We start from the raw sequence: 25,887 nt of genomic DNA, 5'->3' as shown, positions 1-25,887 counted from the left end.
GGGGGCGTTAATTGGGGCATTAATATTATTGAGGGGCACTAATGGGGGAACTATTATTCTGCTAATGGGGTCATTATTATTTCTGGGCAGTCACTAATGTGGACACTATATTAATTCTGGGGGCACTAATGGGAGCATTATTAATTCTGGGGGCACTAATGGGGGCATTATTAATTCTGGGGGGCACTAAAGGGGCACTATTAATTACTGGGGGCACTAATAGAGGCAGTATTAATTCTGGATGTCACTACTGGAGGCATTACTATTTCTGGGGGTATTATGAATATTTGGGGGCACTAATGGAGGCATTAATATTACTGGGGGGAACCAATGGGGGCATTATTAATACCAATGGGGGCATTATTAATTATGACATGGCGACTAAACACCCTGTGTTAAGTCACACCCCCACAATCACACCCCCCTTTGATATGTAGCTTAACTTGGCCAGTATTTTTTGTTGGTAAAGGTGACAACCCTTGGGGGGGGCAGTCTGCCCCGGGTGCCAGCTGTCTTGGGGGATGCCAGATTACTAGAGTGCAGGGGAGCTGGCAGTCCTTTTACTTACTGACCTCTCAGCTCTTCTCGCTCTTTCCCTCCTCCAGGCCAGCTACTTCACCATTTAGCACTGCCGACACAGATCACTATGCCAGACTGTGTGGGAGGAGCCTGGGAATCTGCCTATGCCCTCCTCCCACACAGTGCTACAGCACGTTCTGTGCCTGCTGGAGGGGATCTGATCATCAGGAACGGGACAAGGTGAGTAGTTAATGTTTTTTTTTATTTTATTAACACTGAGAGGGCAAAGAAAGGGCATTACTACTGTGAAGGGGGCACATAGAGGGCATTTTTACTGTGATTGGGTGCAGTGAGGGCATAACTACTGTGAAAGGGGCACAATGTGGCCATAACTATTTTGAGGGGGGGGGGGGGAATTAAGGCATAACAACTGTGAAGGGCAGAATGTTTTAAAGTATGGAGGGGGGGGGGGGGGTTGTTAGAGAAAAGACCCGCCCTGGGTGCCAAACACTTTAGGCATGCCACTGCTTCTTTCATTCAAATTTGACAGGTATCAAAGAATGCCCTCCCTGACCTGACAATACGAGGACAAATAGTTTTTTTTGTAAAGGTTTTATTTTAAGTAAGGGGGGTAAAAAAAATTGCTGTGGGGCCAGTCAGTTCTAGCTACACCCCTGGTTGTCAGGTTGCAGCAGTGGCATGATGGCGAGGGTTGCATGATGGCACGATGGAGGCAGCGGAAGCAACCTTACAGGACACGATGGTTGGTAAGTGGCACGATGTCTGTATTGATGCAGTAATCACGTACATATGCTGCTTAATTAAATTGAACCCGTCAAAAAAAAACATTTAAATTGCAACCGTGTGGAAACTATATATGCGTAAACAGGCGATTGAGGCTTGACGCTAAATTTCACCTCAATACACATAGATAATTTGCTGCCACACCTTGGGTATTGCTGCAGTAATCACGTATATATGCTGCTTAATTAAAATTAACCCCACAAAAAAAAAGAATATATAAATTGTGAAAATGAGGGTCGGGGGTGGGGGTGCGCGGAATGAATTTATTTGCTTGTAGCATTTGAGGCTGCTTTTGAGGTCTGCTTTTGAGGTCTGCAGTGCAGGCACACCCAGCCACAGCTCCTGTCTTCTCTTTCCCTGTTTGCTATCTGCCCTGCTTGTCCCTTTTCTACACAACACACATAATTCTTCTTTGGAATCTTAGCCTTTCCTTTCATTCTCCCCTGCAATAAGCTTGATTGGTTTATGACTCTCCCTGACTCTCTAAGATAATTTTCCCTGCAGAAACTGTAACACCCAACCACCCTCATTCACAGCCTAGCACAGAATGACGTTGTGATCGTTCTGCTAGGGCACCTCCCTGCCTGCAGCAGCATTGATTGGCTCATCCAGGCTGTCTGTCACCCTTGGAGCCAATGAGGGCGAGCCCTCCCCCACCACTTCCTCTCAGGATCATGTGAGAACCCTTCTTCTTCCTCCCTAGTGCTTTTTTCCCACCGACATGTGGACAAAAAGGCACTACGCGCCGTTTTAGTGGATTCGTCTGAAACATCTGAAAATATTTGGGTTAGTCTGCCTCCTGAAAAATACCAAAGTTTGGACCGAACCTGGTTCAGTTTGAACTGGTTTGCTCATTCTTAGTGCCATTGCAGACGAGCGTGTCCGGATTAGGTCCGGATACAATGCGTCTGCAATCAGGGAAAATCGTGCGAGTGCGTATGACACTGATTGCGTTCCGATGTTCAGTTTTTATCGCGTTGGTGCAATGCGCTTTGCACGCGTGATAAAAAACTGACTGTGGTACCCAGACCCGAACCCGGACTTCTTCACTGAAGTTCGGGCTTGGGATCGGTGTTCTGTTTTTTTTATTATTTTCCCTTATAACATGGTTATAAGGGAAAATAATAGCATTCTTAATACAGAATGCATAGTAAAATGTAGATTGAGGTGTTAAAAAATAAAAACATTTTTAACTTACTTGTTCCAATTGATCGCGCAGCTGGCATTCTCTTCTTGCTTCTTCTTTCAGGACCTGCAAAAGGACCTTTGGTGACGTAATCACGCTCACCAAGTGGTGAGAGTGGTGACGTCAGCGCAGGTCCTGCTGAAGGAAGATAGCTGGATAACATCTGGTAGTGAACCACTGAGTTTCACAGTGCAGCACGCCAGACCTGCAGGGTATTAACGAGAGTGAGGTCACGGTTATGGGCAATCGAGGGTTACTCACGTTTTAGAAGGGGAACCCTGGGCAGGCATGCGAAAGTGAAGGAGAGGTAGACACTAGTTCCTCTGGGGCACACTCTGTAAATAGGGACCAGGCCTGATGGTGTATGAGGTGCCCTGGATGTTGCAGGTATTTTGAGTGCCTTAGGTAAGGTTCCTTTAAGAATCATGACGCCAGTGCCTGTAACGGTGGCACACCGGTTTGCAGGAGGATTAATGGAGTACACAGATGGTAAACCAAACGTTACTTTACTTTGTGAAACAGTCCAACTTTATACAAGCAATTGCAGTAGTTGATAATGCAGTCCTCTACAGTACAAATGCACAGCAGGTTCACTTCACAATATGGCAAGTATAAATCTTGCAAGATACTTGGAGGGTAAACAGTTAATGCTTCGCAGTACTATGCTGCACTATCCCCTCAGCTATTCTAGCTGGCTGGATCCCAAGGCCCGGATGCCTAAGTGCTGGCTTGAATCCTTGGTATATAAATCTTCCTCCAGTATTGACCCTTGCTTTATATTTAAGTACCTCTGCCTCTCAGCTTACTTCTCTGAGCTGGGTGTCCTGTCTCTGCTGGGTTTGAAGGTGGCTGCAGGTTGCTCCCAGGAGGTCCATTCCTACTACTGGGGTTACTTCATCTGTGTTAGCTGCATTACTGGTCTCCAGGCAGGCTGTACTCCTTCTAGCCTCCTGGTGCAACTAGATGCCTGGACTATCCAGCTGCATGTCAGGAGGAGGCCCTCAGCATATCTCTGGCTGGTGCCGTCTCACTTCTGTCTCCACAGACTCCTGACTATGACCTACCCCTCACTGTCTGGGCCTGGACATTTATACTAGGGGCTCCCTATCTCCCTCTAGTGTCTGGGATGTCTAATTACACCCAACTAGGCCTGCTAAGCATGTAACAGGGGAACCAAACAAATGTAATAACACATAGAAAACACATTAAATGCATAGCTAAAATAGAATATCACTGTCCCTTGTGAGCAGAAGTAACACGTTACCCAATTGACCCTTGTGTCACTCCTACCTAGTGGGACACTACAACAGCATCTACCAGCAATCTCCTGAGCTGGATAAAATCTGCCAGCAATTCCCAGAGCTGGATAACATCTACCAGCAATTTTCTGAGTTGGATAACATTTACCAACCATCTGCTGAGATTTAAAAAAAAACTATTGCCGGTGATCTACTGAGCTGCAAAACATCTGCCAGCAATCTGCTGATCTTAAAAACATCTGCCAGTGATATGACATGAGAGACAGAGAATAATAAATTGTGGACTGGATGGCTCACTCCGCCATTCAATTAAAGCAGGATGAGGTGGAGGTAACTTCTAAGTCTGACACTATGCCTTGGAGACAGGGGTCACCGAGTTCCTCCTGCGCCTCCTTGTTGCAGCCCCAATAAAGGCTTTCAGTTGGGTCTTGTCTGTCTTCACTGGCCCCACCTAGTGGGACACCTTCTTTTTTCCTCAGAAGAGGCAACAAAACCCCAACTTGCACTATGGCAGATAATCAAGAGTCTCCCTGTTGGTAACTTGTGTGAGAGCAGGCAGTGTTTGGACTGCCATGAGGAGGTGGTTAAGGAGAAGTGGGGTGTCCTCATATATAGCTGTGTTTGTTGTGTTGATGGTAGTGTTGATGGCACTCTTGGCCACAGTTGTGGTGGTAGGGGCAGTGATAGATAAAGTACTTGGGGCAAATAAAGAGCAGGGAATCGAGACGGGGGCCAAGGAACCCACCATGAAATACCACTGTCTGATAAAAGTGGCGGGAAGGGATAGGACTTTGATGATTGTTGTACTTAGAACCTGGATATGGGTGCTCAATAAGGGGTAATATCAGAGGAGAGCAGAGGCAACACACAGCCAGAAGCTCACAAAAAAACTGCCAGATCTGCTTCTATTCTGGTCAGCTTGGAAAATAGGGATGCCACTGATACTTTGGGTGTAGTCTGAATTGTGCCACATAAGTATCTCAAGTCTGTCAGTTTTTCAGCACAGAGCTGGAAAACAAAAGCATTGCTGTGCAAAAGATCTGCAGGATTAAAATAAGCCATGGGCGTTCAAACACAAACATGGGCCCCACAGCTCTATTGAACCACAACCGGCAGCATAACCAGTTACTGTGGGAAAATAGAAGTGGCCGCCAGCTAGCATAAAAAGAGTATCCTGTGACTCCCGTGGCAGCCAGGTTGCATTCACGTGCAGTACAGTGTCATTATTATCATGATCATTTACTGTTTCTTCTGCTCAGACTACTAATCCTATGAATGTGTAGCCCAAAAAACATCTCTATATGTCCATTAATCCGCATATGTGCACATGTTTAACTCCCAGTGGGCCAATTGCTGGCATTGCAGTCGCTGCCGTACTACTTGGTGGATTCTGATGTCTTTAGGGAGCTGCTGGAGTGCGCTCAGCCTCTCTGGAAGATACCTAGTCACAATTAGTTCCCCAAAAAGCAATCTCTGCCTGTGATAGAGAATGTAGGCTGCTCCTTGCAATTCTTGCTATGTAGCAAAGTGCATGCCACAGGCTAGCAATGCTTTTAGACAATATCAAATCAAAATAGGCAAATGTTTTTCTGTTGCCGAAAGGGAGGCCAAATTACTTTTTGCCAGCTTGCCGCAGCTGTCTGAGGCCCATCTTTGCTTCTCGCAGAGTCACCAACCCCCCGTTGTCTCCACTACTATAAGCAGGAGAAGCAGCAGCCGCCAGCTCAGTATAATCAATATGATGAAACATTTCTTTAATGTGCTGCGCCAGGCGAAGGAAATGGAGACATGCCGCCTCAATACCCAGGTTCAGTCCTACCTGGACTCTGGCCTTTCTGCAGCGCATAAAGTGTTCTCTGGGCAGACACACTAGAACAGTGGCCCGAAGTGACCCAGTATGTTCTCTCTCCTTTGTTGACCAGCCTCCAGTAACCGCTACATAGATGCTGCTACTACTACTAATACTACCATCCCTAAACAGCCGCAGACACATCTACTGCCTTGTATGTTTCATCTATGCTGTTTCTGCTGCCATTACTGTTGCAATCACAGGCCTCTATTCCCCTATCATTTGCACATCCCCCACTGTTGCGCCCTGTTCTCTGACTCCAGTTGGTCAACTGCCAACTTGTAATGCTAATGTAATGTTAAAGCCAAACTGATGGCCAGCAAACACAGTGTACCAGACACACTTTGCGCAAGCCGGGGTACTCTTCACCCGCCTCCAGCAGGAAGGGGGACTTTCGCAGAGCCCTTCCCAGGTGTCAGTAGCAGGGTGGCTGGTGGCTGGGTACACCGGCCGCAGTTGAGCAAAACCCCAAAGTAAATACTGTAACACTATGCATTGGTAAATAGGAAAACACAAGAATGGTCAGTAAACGTAAGCCAGGGCACAAGAACCAGAAGAGAACCAAAGCCAGAGTCAATAACAAGAGAAACCACTCACCAGATAGCTTCAGATCCAGAGTCAGGGAATGAACTAAATAATCAGCAGTGAGTGAGGGAAAAGACCAGGATTGAATATCCCTCCACAGATCACCTGACACTGCTGAGGTCACACCCAATCTCCAACCTCAGACCAGGGAGACACAGAGTGTGAAGAGGAGGGAACCGTACATCACATATCTAAGTCAGGAGACATGACAACAGAAGTTCCCTGGCAACAGCTGACACTAGTGGTTCCGGCATCCCGGGACCCCTGACCAGCGTCAGTACTGGGAATGACAGCGTCCCATCTCCCAGCAGAATCGAGATCAGGAGTGGATCTTACAGAGTGACGCGCACGTGTAAAGAGCGAACCTTTACCAGCTCCTCCCTCCGGGGGCGACACCCCATCCCAAGACCACCTGAGAAAATGAGTGACACATTTTTACATGGTGACATGCTTCAGTTGAGACTGTGTCTGTCTCCCTGGCTGCCTGACAAAACTACACCGGGACTATCCCAGGAGGTATCTGTATCTATCCTGTGATTTATGGCATTTCACTTTGGTTTTATTCATGACTTTTTACTACATTGCTTACATATATCACTAGAATTAACTTAATACTATGAAAAAGAAAGTTCTAAATTTAATTTTTCCTTTCCCACATGTTGCAGGAGAGCCATAACTGAATGTTGACCCTATGCCCATACTCAGTAAACCAATTTTTTTACTGGGAGAATAAACTTTGTCAGACTGCTTCTGTAGTTTAATTCAAAGTAACTAAAGCTTGTTTCTGGCATTTTAGTCCATTTTGGGTTATAGTGGGGTCTTCCATCAAATCTAATGTTAGCAGTTGAAGAACTTTCTGTTTCTATCTATCTATCTATCTATCTATCTATCTATCTATCTATCCATTTTCAAGTTATTTTCAAGCAGTGAGGAGCTGATTTGGAGACACAGCTTTTCATAGACACCACTTCTTTACAAGAGCACCCTCAAATTCGTCCATTCTGTTGGTAGAGTAAATGTTAGTCAGTAAATACACGTAAAACATGGTAGCTGCTTGGTAATTGTGGTGTATGTCCCACATGGACATCACAGAAAAAGATACCCCCTTCAGGTGAGCGGCATAGGCAATATTCGAATTTGCAATATTTTGTGAATTTTTGTCCGAATATTCGCCATAAATTAGCAAATTCGAGAATTCGTGATCTCCAGTCATTATTTTCTTGATTGCGAAAATCGGCAATGTAATATATTTGCGATAAAAATTAGCGATTAGAATATTTGCAATCAACACTTTTCACGAATACGAATATAAAGCACTATATTCTAAATATTCGTGGATTCTCGAAGTGGCGATATACGCGATTAAAATTTGCGATTAAAATATTCACACTTAACACTACTGTTGAGCAAGGACAAAGCGCTGCTAATGAATTCTTGAGTTTACTGACTCAGACCATCCATATATCATCTGGCCCTGATCTGATATCCATTAACTACTGTATAATGTACCAAGAGATTTCCCTACCTCTGTGTTTGGGAGTCTAGTGATTGTCTATGTCTGATTATATCTTTATCTATTAAATGTTCTTCAAGTCAATGCAAAGATGCAATGTGACTACACCTTAAATGTCTGTGGTGAGGTTGTCGCTCCCAGTGTGTTTACTGGGTCAGCAATATCAAGTGAGTGAGTCATTTTCTAAACATCTCAAGAACTCCGACCTAAGCAAGACAGCTAGGATTTCTAGCACTACTACCCCTAGCATTAACAGGTTCATTTGAAAGACTTTCTAGCATAGATTTATTTTGGGTGAACTTTTGCTTAAAGACTATAGTATAGTTTTATTAGCACTGCTCCTCATATACTCCTTTACCCATATCACACCCTAATGATTGAGGATGTTTCAAGCCATAGGTGAAGTCAACTGTGGGGAGATAAGTTTCCCCGCAGCTTCTTTGCCTGGCTCCATCAGCAGAGTACAGTAGGTCCGAGTGTTAGACTGGGATAACTTTGGTTCAACCTTTGCTTTTGGTATTACCTTATCAGCAATGCCCCTCATCTATTCCTGTTACCCATATCACATCCTAATGTTTGAGCATGATTCAAGCCATAGGAATCCCTGCAGCTGCTCTTCCTGGATTCATCAGCAGACTATAGAAGAGGGTGAAGGCATAGTGTTGGACCAGGATAACTTTATATGGGATTGTCTTTTGCTGGAAATGATCACCCTGTTTTGCCTATGATCCATTATTTTGTCAGAACCTGTACCCATCAGAGGATCCTGCGGTTCTCCAACCTTGGTCTAAATATGAAGGGCAAAGGGGGTTCGGTAAACCCCATAAGCACATAAATGATGATCATAGGACAGTTGAGACCACCTTCATTTTGACTAATTACTGTATGCCCCCAAGATGCACATCTTCTTAAACCCTCCCTCATATCCCATTAGCTGATAGTCCCATGAAAACTTGACACTTGGAAGGTAGGTTCAGCAGATAATTCCGGAAGAGCTGCTGCAGAAATTCCACTTTGCCCCTCATCTGACCAAGTAAAGGTGTATAATAAACGTTAATTGGCTTTATAATTTTTTTATTTTTTATTTTTTTACATTTATGTTGTAATTTTAATAGTTGAAGCCCCTTGTGCTACCATCTACATTATCATTTATTGGACCATCATTGGAGGTTAGGGTCCAGCTCGCTTTTCCTAGAGAACTAAGCTCCTCCAGGTACAAACCCCGAAATGCAATATAATTCTCCTTCATCCTTCTCCTTCAGGTATGTAGATAAGGATGTATCCACATACTTTTAAATAGGGGGTAAATATTTTTGAAAACCCAGGGACACATAATCCTTTAGAGATGCCGCAGAAATATGAATTATCATAAAATGTTTTCCCTGTCACTTGCTATAAATCTTAATGTTGGTCCTCTGCCAGTCTTCTCATGCCGAGTTGAATGCTTCTTGCACAATTGTGATGGGCGGTTCACTGGACGTGACTATTTTTTTAAGATATGCAAATTGGCTTCAGTAGTGAGTGGCGATGATCCAGTAACCTATATAAACGCTGACCCGTGCCAAGCTAGTCACAATCCAGGGAACCAGAGGAGCAGGTAAGCATTTCAAGTATCCATAAAGTGGTAGAGCAGTTGTAAAACACTTATGGTACTAGACAGATAGGGATTTTACTTGGGAATTTAAAAAATAATATCTACAAAACTTTATTTTTTTTCTAAAAGGTGAAGTGAAAAAGATAACAAAAATAATGCATACTAACCAACATTGCCAATTTGAAATTCCTATAGGTTAAAATAATCAAAGATGTCTAGGAAGATAGTGCTGAAATTGTCACCTAACCTCCAAAACACTGTGTTTAAAGGGGTGTCTGGTTTTGAAAACAAAGTTTCACACTGGGTATTCCGAGACCCCCTCATCCATTGTGAGTGGCTAAGGAGCACTGCATTCTTTGGCGGATCCAACATATCCATGCATTACATGGATAGTCCTTTGATTTCCATGTTAACCTTGCAATCCCTCATTTCTCCTGTGGTGGCACTGCAGGGAAACTAAACATTTTCTGCTGGGCTCCCGCCTAAATATGGTGGCATAATGTATCTTTAGATACTTGTATCTCACTTTAAAAAAAAAAAAAACATTGCTGCGGATTATTAAAATCTTGGAACAAATGGAGTTGTAATGCCCTCTTTGTGCCCCTTCACAGTTATTAATTTCCATTGTGCCCCTTTCACAGTAATAATCCCCATTATGCCCCCTTTATAGTAATAATCCCAATTGTGTCCCCTTTATAGTAATAATGCCCACTGTGCCCCTTCATAGTAATAATGCCCACTGTGCCCCCTTCATAATAATAATAATAATGCCCATTGTGCCTCCTTCACAGTAATAATGCCCATTGTGCCCCCTTAATAGTGGTAATACCCACTGTGCTAGTAATGCCCTCTGTGCCCCCTCCATAGTAGAAATCCCCATTGTGCCCCTTCACAGTAAAAATGGCCTCTGTGCCCTCTTCATTGTAGTAATGACTTCTGGCTCTGTGCCCCTTCCATAGTAGAAATGCACATTGTGCCCCCTTCACATTAGTAAGGCCCTCTGTGCCCCCACCATAGTAGTAATGCCCTCTGTGCCCCCTCCATAGTAATAAAGTACAACTGTGCCACCTCCATAGTAAAAAAGTCCTCTGTGCCTCCTCCATAGTAATAAAGTCCTCTTAGTCCCCTTCATAGTAATAAAGACCTCTGTGCCACCTCCAAAGTAATAATGTCCTCTGTGCCACCTCCAAAGTAATAAAGTCCTCTGTGCCCCCTCCATAGTAATAAAGTCCTCTGGGTTTCCAGAGATTGGACCCCCATGATCAAAGTTGACATTTGGCAAAACAGGGATAAACACAAATACATATTTTCCTACTATAGTTATGGATGGCCAGAGGGTAGAGAGAGGTGCTCATACGGTGAGTATGTTCGATAAGTGGATGATCCACAATAAAAATTAGTTTGCTCACCTATTTGTGTTGCAACTAATTGGGTGAAACCACAATGAAGGTTAAATATAGATGGTTCACAGTTGGTACAGCCCGGGTTTGTCCAAACACCTTGGGCGGGAGCCACCTCAACACTCATGGTGAGACAGTAGGGATGAAAGGACGCTTGACTTTTTCAGTCGAACATATGGACAGTAGGAGGCGCACTTTCACAACTGGGTATTTAGCAATTTTCAGATTTATTGGTAGACAATGTGTTTCTGAGTACTCCTGACCCCTTTATCAAGTCTAAAAAATTCCAGAGATACATGTACAAAATATACGACAATATACGTGTGAAGGTCTAAGAGAAGAAGAAAAATCATGATGATTATAAAAGAGAAATATTGTCCATACTAATAAATAGACATACATGAATATATGGGTATATAGGTCGATAAAAATAGATACAAACAGATACAAATGAATGCATAAATATATATAAAAATACCCATAAATACATAAAAGTAAAAATTTATAAAAACAGGGGAAAACCATTTATCTAGAGTGCTCAAAATGTACATTATTTTAAGTAAAATGTAAATGCTGATCCCCAAAAAAAATTATAATAATAATTTCTGTGATACATAATATAAGGTATAGAAGATAGCTTGTACATACCGTGGTTTTTTGGGGGATCGTTAATAAAAACCTATTTGATAAGAAAAATAATTAATAACTACAAGATGCTGTGTGGTTTAAAAATCAATGTTATGTGGCAATAAAATGTAATATATAGAGTGTGGGGATATATATATATATATATATATATATATATATATATATATATATATAACCATACATATACATACATACAATAAAACTACCTATAGAGTATGGAAACATGCATATACATATATGTGTGTATATATAAGCATGGAAAAAGCAACTCATGTGCGGATGTTAGCTAAAAGGGACATGAACTGGTGGTGACGTGTGTATATATATATATATATATATATATATATATGTATACACAGAACTCTGGAAGGAGCCACATGTACAGAGGTATATAGCAGAAGGAATTGCTCTTGTAGTGATTTGCCAAGACTAACATGAGAACATTAGATGAGTTCTATAACTAATGCTGGGGATAAAAGTATTGATGGATAGAAGGTATTATACCATGGCCAGTATCAGGGATAGAGAGGGGAGGGTTTGACACACTCCTCCATTTGAGGAGAATCCGTGGGGGGGGGGGGGGGGTTCAGGGCTAGTGGATTATGTACCACTTGATACTGGCTGTTTAGAGCATTGGAACCACTAGTGTGTATGAAAGGATGATGAGAAGATCAGGTGGATAATGATGGCAACATCTAAATGAATTATGCCACATATCTTCTGGTGGGATAAAGGGGAGAGAAACGTTATGATTATATGAAGGGAAAAAATTGAACAGATGGTACCAGGGCGGATGAGGGGTATTGAAGGAAGATGGGGACGGTAAATTGAGAGAATGATTGGGATTGGAGACATTGGTAGGGGTGGTGGGTAAAGTTAGCTGTGACTGAGGGGGGAGATAAAGAGGGAGAACCTTCGGAGGGGATCAGAAGGACTTGCTTTATAGACTTTCGTTTAGTCCAGGGATGCTTAACCTGCAGTTCTCCAGCTGTTGCAAACTACAACTCCCAGCATACCCGGAAAGCCTACAGCCTAGCATGATAGGAGTTGCAGTTTTACAACAGCTGGTGGTTGAGCATCCCTGGTTTAGTCCGTATGGTTCCAGGGTTTGTAATTTGAAGATCCAAACCATTTCCCTCTTTTATAATGTTCTGAATCTATCCAAAGCGGTTTCAGTGATGCATTTAATTGGTAAAGTTGTCAATTTAGATAGGTCTTTGTTATGGCTGGAAAGAAAATGTTGGGAGACGCTATGCTTGAGATATCCCCGCATAATGTTCCAACGGTGCTTGTTCAATCTCTCCCTCAACGACTGTATCGTATGGCCCACATATTGCAATCCACTTTCACATTCCATTAGGTACACTATATAGGAGGATGAACAGTTCAAAAAACTTTTTATGGTAAATTCTTCTCCTGTCAAATCGCTCCTGAACTTCTGCACGCGGTTTGTAATGCTGATGCAGCATTTGCATTGCTTGTGGTTGCATTTATAGCTGTCAGCGTGTTTGGGAAGACCCATCATATTTATCTGTAAAGAATAAATCAAGGCAACTGGACTTGTAGATTTCTTGAAAACTTTTCACACAAACTTTCTCAAAGCTCGTTGGAAGATCCAATAAAACATTTTCAAGAAATCTACAGTTGTCCAGAAGTCCTGTTGCCTTGATTTATTCTTTACGGATATACCATGACCTGGATAAATGAGAACCTTCACTAACCGACCCATCATATTGTTTGGGGCTATAGTGGTATTCTTCCTTTTCCGCTTGCTTGGTGCAAGTATGTTTTTTAACGTTCTTGCTCTCCTAAAGGTGATCTGTGGTTTAGGTGGTATGATGTCTTTGAGGTGTGGATCATTTTTGAGTATATGCCAGTGTTTTATTAGAATGGTTCTTAGAGCCTCGTGGTTGGAATTATAAGTAGTGATAAATGAAGTTTTGTATTTTTTGGTACTTGTTATATTAGCGGGTTTATTCTTTCCTTTGACGTTCAAACATTTCTCCTGGCTCTGACTGTTTGCTTGTAGAAAGGCGTTTTCTATTGTCCCCTTGGGATATTTCTTGTTTTTAAATCTGGACCGTAATAGCTCGCTCTGAGAGAGAAAGTCGCTGGTGTCCGTACAATTTCTTCTGATCCATTTGAACTGACTGTATGGGATGTTGTCTTTCCATTTTTTATAGTGGTCGCTCCTATAATCGAGATAACTATTACCATCCACTGTCTTAAAATATGTCTTAGACTTAATGGTGCTGCTATCTGAATATAGTCTCAAATCTAAATATTCAGTAGACAGAGCTGTCAGATTGGAAGTGAAAGAGAGATTCCATGAGTTCGTATTAAGCACGTTAAAAAACATACTTGCACCAAGCAAGCTGAAAAGGAAGAATACCACTATAGCTCCAAACAATATGATGGGTCTTCCCAAACACGCTGGCAGCTATGCAGATGCTACATCAATATTACAAACCGCGTGCAAATGTTCAGGAGCGATGTGAGAAGAATTTACCATAAAAAGTTTTTTTCCTCCTCACTCCCCTTATTTTGTGTAGCTGAGAGCGCGCGCTGCGTGTGTCAGCGTTCTCCATGTGCTGCTGAAACACCGGCTGGGCCGCCCACGGCCGCTGACCCCGAAAAGGTAATTCAAACCCTTCCCTCTCTATCCCTAATACTGGCCATGGTATAATACCTTCTATCCATCATTACTTTTATCCCCAGCATTAGTTATAGAACTCATCTAATGTTCTCATGTTATCTTGGTTATAAACCTCTGTACATGTGGCTCCTTCCAGAGTTCTGTGTATACATATATATACATATCACCACCAGTTCATGTCCCTTTTAGATAACATTTCCTGGCTGCAGAGAGCTGGTATAGTGGTGTAGAACACTGTGCCTTGCAGTAACACACATAGGGAGTCTGCTGTGGTAGTGAAACAATACTGTGAGTCAGTATGACATGCAGATGACAGGCGTCGCTCTTAGAATCACTGCACGCTTCACTTATTAGGGCAGTCATAGGGCCGAAACTGACCAAATAACTCAAGTATGAACTCAGCCTTACAGGTCGATGTTAGAGCCAAGAATAAGCGCATTCCTTTTACACCATCATCAGCTGATTCCACATAGATGTCTACAGAACCAGTTCTATTAAACGCTTATACAAGTAAAGCCCCCCGACAGAGTGGAGAGTGTGTCAGCAGTAAGTTTGTGTTGACGTCACTGATTATTTTGCCCTTCCTCTGATCCGTCAGAACAATAACCCACAAAAAAATGGATCCCGTCTGTTGAGCATCCGCCTTCACTCGGTCAGCATTTGGTCAGTAATCCATCAGTATTGCTAATGTAAAAAAAAAAGCAGGGGTGGATCCAAAACAGAGATGACACATGAATGGAATATTTGCATGTCTTCTGTGTTTTGTACCCACTTCTGCTGCCGTGCATTTTGGACAGACACCGACAGGCAGAAGGACTGGCCCACCTTCTGTTATATATATTTGTGCAGGGCTGGTACTGCCTTTTTGGCATATAGATGATGGCTTGGGACTCTCCATCTCGGCTCGGCACAAGCCATCAGTTCTCTGAAAGGTGCAGAGTCCACCACTTGGAAAGGGATGGACTGCAGCACCAGCAACTTGGGCAGGAGCACATTACATTCAGCTTCTGCTCCGTTGGATGAGTGCACGCATACTGCTGTCTCTTGGCAATCGCTTCGGTGATCGATTGCTGACGGAATGAATGACGAGGAGGAGCAGGAGCATCAGGACCAGCAGATGATGGGAAGGACAGACAGTTCCCTTCGGCTGAGGTGGTGGAGCCTTGACTGCCTGAAACCTGGTGTGTGCCACTGGGTGTTGCAGCGTTTGCTGCGGCAGGCTGGACCACCACATGGGAGCCACGGTTTTCCCAGGCCACTTTATGGTGAGACTGCATATGTTGACACAGGGCCATGGTGCCAACATTGGCACCCTGGCCATGCTTCACCTTCTGCCCACAGAGTCTACATATGGCCATGTTCACCTCCTCCGGTGGCTTAATAAAAAACTGCCACACCGCCGAGTAGGTGATTTTACCTCCAACACTATGCACTGACTGACTGCTACTGCCACTGCCTCCGTGCACCGCTACTTCCCGGGCAGGTAGGCTTCTGCGAAGCGGGTAGTCTACCCCTGGCATGTTTGGCTCCCGACCTCCAATTGCTGCCATTCTGCTGACTCCCGGCCACGCTATCGACTTGCTGGCTCCATTGCTGCCTCATGGGCAAGCTGGCACCCTCTTTTCCCGATGATGATGAAGCCCCTTCATCACCTTGCTCCCAAGTGCGATAAGCTACATCATCAAGTACTGTCTGCACATCACTGATGTCCTCCTCAACCATCTCTGGGTCAGGAACCTGACTGCTCGCAACACCAGTTCCCACACCACTCTCCTCATCACTACTTGCCCGCCTAGTGGAGGAAGCGGCGGATGTCTCCTCCACATTTTGGCTTGCCAGTAGCTGCTGACTGTCTTCTAGTAGCGCGTCCTCACTGAATAGTGCAGCTGAGCCCACAGCATACCCTACTTCTCTGGCTGAGGAAACAAAAAAGGATAGAGGCAGGTTGAGGACAGGTGAGGGCACAGAGCCTTCTCCCGGGCCATGCCAACTAAGGATTGTGTCTGACGAACCCACTGACTCTTGGCTAGGTGTGTCTAATGTGACTTGCAGCGAAGTCCAAGATCGAGTCAACCATTCAATAACCGCTGGGTTGCTGGTCAAGACTAATGTTGGGCGCAAATATTCCAATAGTGAATATAAATTGCGAATATCGGCACTTTGTAAATTTGCGAATATTTAGAATATAGTGATATATATTCGTATTTTCAAATATTCTAGATTTTTTTTCATCTGAACCCATGATCCCTCCCTGCTTCTTGCTTGTGGGCCAATGAGAAGGCTGCAATGTCTTTGTCTGAGCTTAGCAACATCCCTAGCAACCAATAGGAAAGTTGCCTACCCCTTACTATATAAGAACCTCCCCAGCAGCCATTATCTACAGTTTTTTAAAGTTCTGAGAGAGACAGCAGCGTTATTGCTGTGCTCTGTGCTTTCCGCTCATTACGTTAGATAGATAGTAAGCTTATATATATAATACAGATAGTTAGTGGGAGATAGTCAGTGCAGGTTATATCCTGATAAAGCATTGCAGGGTGTTAGGTAGTGTGATAGGTTCTGCTGTCCATACATACATGCTACAGACATAGTGCTGTGATGTCACAACAATACATAGTGCACCAATCAGTAATAAGTAGTCAGACCTGCTAAAATGTGAAGTTTCACGTATTGCGCCAAAATACGTGCATCATTAATTGCCGATTAGCGCAATCGCAAATATATTGGAGCACTCTAGCTGCATATAAAGCCATTTTTAATGTTCTGCCACGCCAACCATTTTCTCCAGTCTCAGGAAACTTCTAGAAGCTTGGAAAATGTAGCAGAAGTGACCCACGCCTGTATTCCACAAGCTTTACGCGAATATTACATTGCCGATTTTTGCAATCAAGAAAATAATAGCAAATTTGCAATTATATGACGAATATTCTTCAAAATATTTGTGAAATATTAGCAGTTCACCACACAATGGCTAATAAGCCCTTTTTTTACCACTAATACAAGCCAAAAAATGCTTTAGAACATATAACTGCACCGCACAAGGGCAAATAAGATGTAGAAATATTTTCTTGTAATAAACCCTGTTAATGGCTGTAACATCCCAATAACAATAACGGTTTGCTGGAATTACAGAGCAGTATAATGGCAATTTGGGTCCCCAGTCAGTGCAGCAAGGTGTAATAGGATTGCTCCTATTACCCAGGCTGTAACCTCCCCTACTGAACCCTGTTCTACATAAATGCAGTGGAATGATTCCTTCCTATCCTTTCCCTACACCTTGAATGATCTTTTCCTGAACTCTTAAATCGTTTTTTAGCACAATTAAGTCTTTCCTAGCACTGTCCCTAGCGCCTGCTAACATCTCTCCCTGCACTAAGTACACTGGTGAATGGCGGAATCCAAGATGGCTGAGGCTATTTATAGGGCTGTGACATCACAGGGCTGGCTGGCTGCTGATTGGCTGCATGCATGGCATTGTGGGTGATCCCGCCTTCCCAGAGTTCCTTGCTCCATGTCCTCACACGTGCAGCAGCCATGTGATTCGTTACCACAAAGCGTGAGGAAATTCGGATTTGGTACAAACCGCATTTTTACTGAAATTCAGATCATATTCCACTTCGTCAACTTCTATTTGCTCATGTCTACTCACTGCTTAAGGTGACAACCAGATAAAATGAGACACTTGTAAGCTGACTCACGACTTCAGGGAATTGAATGCTCTGAATCATGGGTCGTGAGTTCATGCCAAGAAAAGAAGGAAACAAGGAAGGGTGTTACTAAATTGAATTTTGGACAAACCTGCTAATTAATGTCTAAACATCAGATTGCTACATAGGCATAAAATGCACAGAAGGAAAAAAAAAAAAAAAGATTAAACAACACTCTGCGCAAAACCGATATGGTGGCATGAGGGAGAGGGATACAAAGCCCAAAATAGAATACCTGTGTCATGCTCCACCCTCTCCGGACCTGAACTAGATATAACAACACTGACTATTCCCACTGCTTCACAATTCTGCCTCCAAATGTTTTAGACACACTTTTTGGGGGACATTTTTTAAAACCGATGTAGAGGAAGACTGGCTTAGTTGCTGCTAGAAACCAATCAGATTTCACCTTTTTTTTTCGAAAGGAGTGCTGAAAAAGGAAAGGTCAAATCTGATCAGTCCCTATGCCCATTACAAAATAACTAAGTCCATTTTCCATTGCACCAGTTTTGATATACAGTGGATATCAAAAGTCTACACACCCCTGTTAAAATGTCAGGTCAGAACTTTTTCCACCTTTAATGTGACCTATAAACTGTACAACTCAATTGAAAAACAAACTGAAATCTTTTAGGTAGATGGAAGAAAAAATATAAAAATAAAATAATATGGTTAAACTAATACTTTGCTGAAGCCCCTTTTGGTTTTATTACAGCACTTAGTCTTTTGGGGTATGAGTCTATTAGCATGGCAAATTTTGTCTTGGCAAGATTTGCCCACTCTTCTTTGCAAAAACAATCCAAATCTGTCAGATTGGCATCTCCTGGGCACTGCCCTCTTCAGATCACCCCACAGATTTTCAATTGGATTCAGGTCTGTGCTCTGGCTGGGCCATTCCAAAACTTTAATCTTCTTCTGGTGAAGCTATTCCCTTGTTGATTTGGATGTATGCTTTGGGTCGTTGTCATGCTGAAAGATGAAATTACTCTTCATGTTCAGCTTTCTACTTCTAGCAGAAGCCTGAAGAAAAAACGCCCCAAAGCAAAGCTGCGACCACCATGCTTCACTGTGGGTATGGTGTTCGTTTGCTGATGTGCAGTGTTGTTTTTGCACCAAACATATCTTTTGGAATTATGGCCAAAAAGTTCAGCCTTGGTTTGGATGTTTTTCTTCGTAAGAAAGGGCTTTCGTCTTGCCACTTTACCCCATAGACCAGACATATGAAGAATACGGGAGATTGTTGTCACATGTACCACACGGCCAGTACTTGCCAGATATTCCTGCAGCTCCTTTAATGTTGATGTAGGCCTCTTGGTAGCCTCCCAGACCAGTTTTCTTCTCGTCCTTTCATCAATTTTGGAGGGACGTCCAGTTCTTGGTAATGTCACTGTTGTGCCATATTTTCTCCAATTGATGATGACTGTCTTCACTGTGTTCCATGCTATATCTAATGCCTTGGAAATTCTTTTGTACCCTGGTCCTGACTGATACCTTATAACAATGAGATCCCTCTGATGCTTTGGAAGCTCTCTATGGACCATGGCTTTTGCTGTGGGATGCGACTAAGAAAATTTCAGGAAAGACCAACTAAAGCAGCTGAACTTTATTTGGGGTTAATCAGAGGCACTTTAAATGATGGCAGGTGTATGCTGACTCCTATTTAACATGATTTTACAGCATAGAAACCTGACATTTTAACAGGGGTGTGTAGACTTTTTATATCCACTGTATCTCCCCCAAAGAATCATACTAAAACCATTCAAAAAGCTATTTATGTTTCAGATTTACATTACGTAGAGAGTTTCTTCAAGCTTCACCAAACTCTTTACTTCTGCTTGGTTGTTGGTACTTGATACATGCTGCATACAGCACTTTATGAGCCGTGCTATAATTGGATCGCTTAATGCAATCAAGTCTAATTGTATGTTCCTAAAAACATGACTAATTAACATGACATTGCAAAATGATTAGTTTGCCTAGAAAGAAGGTAATGTATTTTAAAAGGATTTTCATAAAAGATTTTAATACTGATGAATAGGGTTGAGCGAACTTTGCGGGTTCGATGTTCAGGTGATTTTATTATTTTCCATTATAACATGGTTATAACGGAAAATAATAGCATTCTTAAGACAGAATGCTAAATAAAATGGCCATTTAGGGGTTCATCCACTTGATCGCGCAGCTGGTATCCTCTTCTTTCTTCAGGACCTGCAAAAGGACGTCACCTCAGGTCCTTCTACTGTATCTTCATTCAGCAGGACCTGCAGTGACATCACGGCACTCACCACATGGTGAGCGCAGTGACGTCATCGCGGGTCCTGAAGAAAGAAGAGGATATCGGCTGCACGATCAAGTGGATGAGGTGAGGTTTTTTTATTTTTAACCCCTTAATGACCATTATATTTAGCATTCTGTCTTAAGAATGCTATTATTTTCCATTATAACCATGTTACAATGGAAAATAATAAAGTGAAGTTTGGGTCCCCATTGACTTTAATGGTGTCCAGGTTCGGGGTCAAGTTCGGTTCCCGAGCCTGAACTTTGACCTGAACAGCTGATCAGCATGTTCTCGGGTGTCAGACCCCCACCGAGCAGATATAATGTGTCTGAAAACCCCTTTAAGAGCCTACACACATAGGGGGTCATTTATTTTTTTATATTTTTTTTTACACAACTTTTTGGTGTATTTATGTCGCATTTTTCCTGTTCATGCCACTTTTGCAAACTGGTGGAAAAGGGGGCGTGGTGTGTGGGGAAGAGGGCAGACCCATCTCATTCATCATTTTCCATGCCAGTCTTTGGCGTGGAAAATTATCTTAATCTACGTAAGCAATTGAGCTGGCATAGATTAAAATATATTGCACGGCCGGTGGCAGCAAGCACCAAAGATATGTGGAGGCAGTGGCTCCACATAACTTTGGCGCCTCCATCGGCAGCACACAGCGATTAAGACCACCGTATCAATCACCAGTCTTAATAAATGTCCCCCATAATGCATAAAGTTTATAATCACACACGAGGGGGCAAAACAGGAATCTACTTATTTTGATATTATTATACTACTTAAGCAGAAGAATATAACTATTACAATACCCCATATAAAGAAATATATACACTAAGAAACTGCAAGAATACTAAGGGGCACATTTATTAAGACTGGCATTTTGGACCTAAACTGGCGGTGGATCTGCCTGAGTTATGAAGAGGAGCCGGCCATCTCCATAACTTCCGCGCATCCAGCCCAATTCTAAATGTAAGACAGCTTCTTCTTACATTTATACCATATTTTACGCCTAAAACATGCGTAGAAAATGGTAAATGAGACAAGCCTTCCCCGCCCACGACACACCTACAATTTAAGACCTGGCATCGGTGGGGAGACGTCCAGATAGCAGCATAACTAACCGTTGCGCCGCTACCTGCTTGGTGTGGGATATGCAGCCATCTGAGGAGGACATAAAGGTGGACACGGAGCAGGAAAGTTTACAGAATTATGTGTGTAATCCCCCCCCCCTTATCAAAATCCCCTCTAGAGCAGACACTCAACCCAATACTCAGGGAAGTGAGCCCCTTTAGGGTCCTCTAGTGCAGACACGCACCACAATACACAGGGAAGTGAGCCCCCGTCAGGCCCCTCAAGAGAAGACACCCCAATAATCAGGGAAGTGAGCCCTGTCAGGGTCCTTCCAAAAACACCTGGAGCCAGGGCGCTCCATCCTTCACCTCTAGTGCAGGCTATACAGGTTAGGCATTTAAAAGGAAGAACATGATGAGGTTTAAACACTGAGGCACCAAAGAAGACCTCCCAGATAGAAGGTTTGTGGTGAGGGAACACCTGTGCCACCAGATGGGGTTTGCTCCAGCAGACATCCTGGCAGTGATAAATCTACCAGACAGGCAGGGCTATGGCAGCTTTAAGCTCATGTCTAGTCTGGGCAAACTTTGCCAGGTTCAAGGACAGTAAGGGTTGAAATAAATTAATTTTCATTCCAATTTCAAAGCCAGACACAGTCATTATCAATTTCATCTTCTGGAATGAATCTGTTCCTCCCCAGGACACTGTGGTGTGGCTCCAGAGGCACTGTGACCTTGTGTCTGACCTCACCAAGAACAGGGACGATGATAATGTCTGGACTGGAGGGTGGAAGGTGCTGGTGAAGCTGCGCCAGCACAATAACATCACCTTACATCTCCCTAACTCCTTTATTGGTAGAGAAAAAGGCGTCTATTTCTATCCTGGGCAACCTAGGGAGTGCTTCAAATGTGGCAAGGTCGTTCATGTGGCAAATGTGTGCACAGTGGTCAAGTGCAGCCTGTGCGGTGAGCTTGGCCATCTAAGTGCAACGTACAAAAATGTTAGATGCAATCTCTGCGGACAAATAGGCCACTCTCATAAGGATTGCCCAGATGCCTGGCATAATGTATACAGGGAGCTTCCAGATGAGGAATTAGTCGAGGCCGCAGAAGCTGTAGAGGAGGAGGCTTTGATGTCAGGGACCATACTGACAAGGCAAGAGGTACAATAGGGGTCAGGTGAGACAACACCCCAACCTCAGCCTTCAGAAAACACACAGGGCATCATGGAGGTGGTCACTCAGGACCAGTTTCAGGCAGCCGCCTCTGTATCACCATCATTGTATGAAGAGGCCAACAGGAACAAAAGGATGAAGAAACATAGTCTTCCCGTAAGTCTGAGGAAGAACAATAACTGGGCCAAAACACCAGGAAAAAAATTCAGTAAGGCTACTTTCACACTAGCGTTTTAGTTTTTCGATATTGAGATCCGTCATAGGGGCTCAATACCGGGGAAAAAAACGCTTCAGTTTTGTCCCCATTCATTGTCAATGGGGACAAAACTGAACAGAACGGAATGCTCCAAAATGCATTCCGTTCTGTTTAGTTGCACTCCTATACCGGAGAGCAAAGCGCAGCAGGTTGTAATTTGCTTTCTGTCCTGGGATGCAGAGCAAGACGTATCCAGCATGACCCCCAATGCAAGTCAATGGGGGCGGATCCGTTTTCTCTGCCACAATAGAAAACGGATCCGTCCTCCATTGACTTTCAATGGAATTCATGACGGATCCGTCTAGGCAATGTTAAAGATATGTTAAAGAAAATACAACCGGATCTGTTCATAACGGATGCAGATGGTTGTATTAACAGTAACAGAATCGTTTTTGCTGAACCCTGCTGTATCCAGTAAAAACGCTAGTGTGAAAGTAGCCTAATGGTGCAGGAGTCACCGTATGAGGCTTTATCAGAGTCTGATGGTGATTATGAGCAATAGCTGCAAAGAATAGATATGAATGTGAAGCAGACACAGGGGAACCCCCAACAAAGAAAAAGCCCCCTCTTGTAGAAGCTCCTATAAAGTCAGATATGGAGACTGGTGGTAGGCAGGGAGGCTCTGATTCTGACCTATGATGATGGGAGTCACTTATCTGCAATTTTTCTGTTGTCTTATGATAGCTGGGTTTTCTCTAAAAGTTGCTTCAAGCAATGTAAATAGCATCAAAGTAAGAAGGACGAGACACTCGGTATACGATCACCTCAAATATCTAGATGCTGATGTCATCTTTTTACAGGAGATGTGTTTGACCACCTTAAGGCATCTACATGAGGCTGAGAGTGAATGGCGGTCTGGTCACTGACTGTGGAGCCTTATGCCGGGGAGGACATATTGCTTAACACCAATGACGTGACTGTGCACAGGTTAACAGAGGTAGCTATGGGAAGGTACCTGGTGCTTGAAGTGACCATCCATGATAGACGGCTCAGCTTCATTAACATCTACGGCCCACAGACAGTGGCTAAGAGAATTCAGCTATTTAATGACATGAAGCAGTACCTTTTTACCTCTATACCTGTGGTAATGGCAGGGGACTTTAATGTTACTTTGTCACCAGGTGACAGGTCCTGTAGCAGAGCGGTGGCCAGAGACTCCAGAGTCTTACATATCATAATACTGCAGGGTGGCCTAAGTGATGTTTTCACACAGGATTGTAGGAAGCCAAACTTCACATATTCTTGTGCTGACAGGAGCAGTAGAATAGACATGGCATTTATGAATCCTACAGAGACTGTTAGCTGGATGAGTGAGAAGGTCGTCCCCTACTCTGACCACCTGGCTTTGGTTTTCTGCTTGGGAGCCACTAAACACTCTGATATTGTAAGGGGTTATGGAGGCATAATTCCAGCATCCTGGATGATGTCTATGTCCAGGATTGTGTCCACTCCCTTTTTCAGGTTCAGCTACAGAGAGTGGACTTTTATAACAACATGGCTGGCTGGTCTGAGGACGTCAAGGAGGAGATCAGATCCCTCTTAAAGAGAATGTCAGTTAAAAGAGGGAAGAATAAGTACAGCCAGTATCCCAGGCTGCGGAAAGAATTGGAGTCACTCTATTCGGCAGGTGTGGATGACAAACAAAAGAGTGACCGACTGAAATCTAAGATAAGGCAGTATCAGTATAGCAGTATAATGGGAAATATGTTCTTGGCCTTGACCAGGCTAAAGCCTTTGACAGAGTAGACCATAAGTATCTATGGGCCACTCTGTCAAAGTACTGTATTCCGGGACAATTTATTGATTGGCTAAAAACGTTATATTGTGAGGCAAAGAGCTTTCCTCTGATCAATTGTTGGCAAGGGGACACTTTTGAAGTAGAGGCAGGGGTGAGACAGGGTTGCCCATTGAGTCCACTGCTGTAAGTGTTTTCCTTAGACCCGTTCCTGAGGTCACTGCGGGAGTGTGATTTTCAGCGGGTGCCGTTTCCTCACTGCTTGCATTTGAAAGTAGTTGCCTATGTGGATGATGTGACTGTGGTGATATCTGAGCCTTGTGAGGTGCAGATTTTGTCTGCAGCCATCAGAAGCTATTCAGAAGCCTCTGGTCCTTTGTCAGGCCCCTCTAGAGCAGACACTACTATAATACTGCTCCTATGTACAAGAATATAACTACTATAATACTGTATCCTATGTAGAAGAATATAACTACTATAATACTGCTCCTATGTACAAGAATATTACTACCATAATACTGCCTCCTATGTACAAGAATATAACTACTATAATACTGCTCCTATGTACAAGAATATAACTACTATAATACTGCTCCTATGTACAATAATATAACTACTATAATACTGATCCTATGTACAAGAATATAACTGCTATAATACTGCTCCTGTGTACAAGAATATAACTACTATAATACTGCTCCTGTGTACAAGAATATAACTACTATAATACTGCTCCTATGTACAAGAATATAACTACTATAGGGGCGGAGCCTAGCCACGCTGCTGAATGGCCGCACGAGCTTGAGCTCCTCCAGCATTCCGGCTCATTTGCCCTAAATTAAGCTATAATTTGCACTAATATGGGGAAGACTGGCAAGGACAAGTCCAGAGGCAGTTCAGAGACGACCCCACTACACTCCAAGCAGCCAGAAATGGAAAAGTTCCTCAGGAAAACTCTGAGGCTCGCTGTGCAGAGAGGCCCTAACATGGCGGCATCCATTACCCACGACTCCGATGCAGGAGACCTCTCGGACGCGGGAAGTGGCTCTGATATTTCAGACAGACGTCCACGCGACCCACCGCTTTCTGAACGGACCCTTAAGAGAGTCCTAGACTCAGCTCTTTCACCTCTCAAGCAAGGCCTATCTGACATTAAAGACCACTTGAAACATCTAGGCCAGAGAGTCGTTTCCCTGGAGTCTGCTCAAGATGACATCATGGCGTATGAAAGTAAAGCCGCGGACGTGTTAGCGGCCCACAAGGCCTTATTGAATGAAGCATTCCTGAAGCTAGAAGACCAGGAAAACCGCAGTCGCAGGCGGAATATCCGCATACGGGGCCTACCTGAATCGCATGCGGTAGAGGCCCTGCCGTCAATTGCGCGCGAAATATTTTCCAACCTACTGGGCGCAGAGAGGGCGGCCGGCATAGTGATCGAGCGTATACACAGGGCATTACGCCCTAGACCAAAGCCGCAGGAACCACCGCGGGATGTGATCTGTGGCTTACTGAGCTTTGTCGACACTGCGGCCCTCCTACAGAAACAGCGGGAATCGGAAGCCCTGGAGTATGAAAATGCACCGATCCAGATGTTTCAAGACCTGGCTCCGTCTACTTTGGCCAAACGGCGCCTGCTGCGGCCTCTTCTGG

The sequence above is a fragment of the Bufo gargarizans genome, chromosome 2, assembly GCF_014858855.1.
Source record: "Bufo gargarizans isolate SCDJY-AF-19 chromosome 2, ASM1485885v1, whole genome shotgun sequence".
NCBI classification, from domain to species: domain Eukaryota; kingdom Metazoa; phylum Chordata; class Amphibia; order Anura; family Bufonidae; genus Bufo; species Bufo gargarizans.
This window is presented reverse-complemented; position numbering follows the sequence as displayed.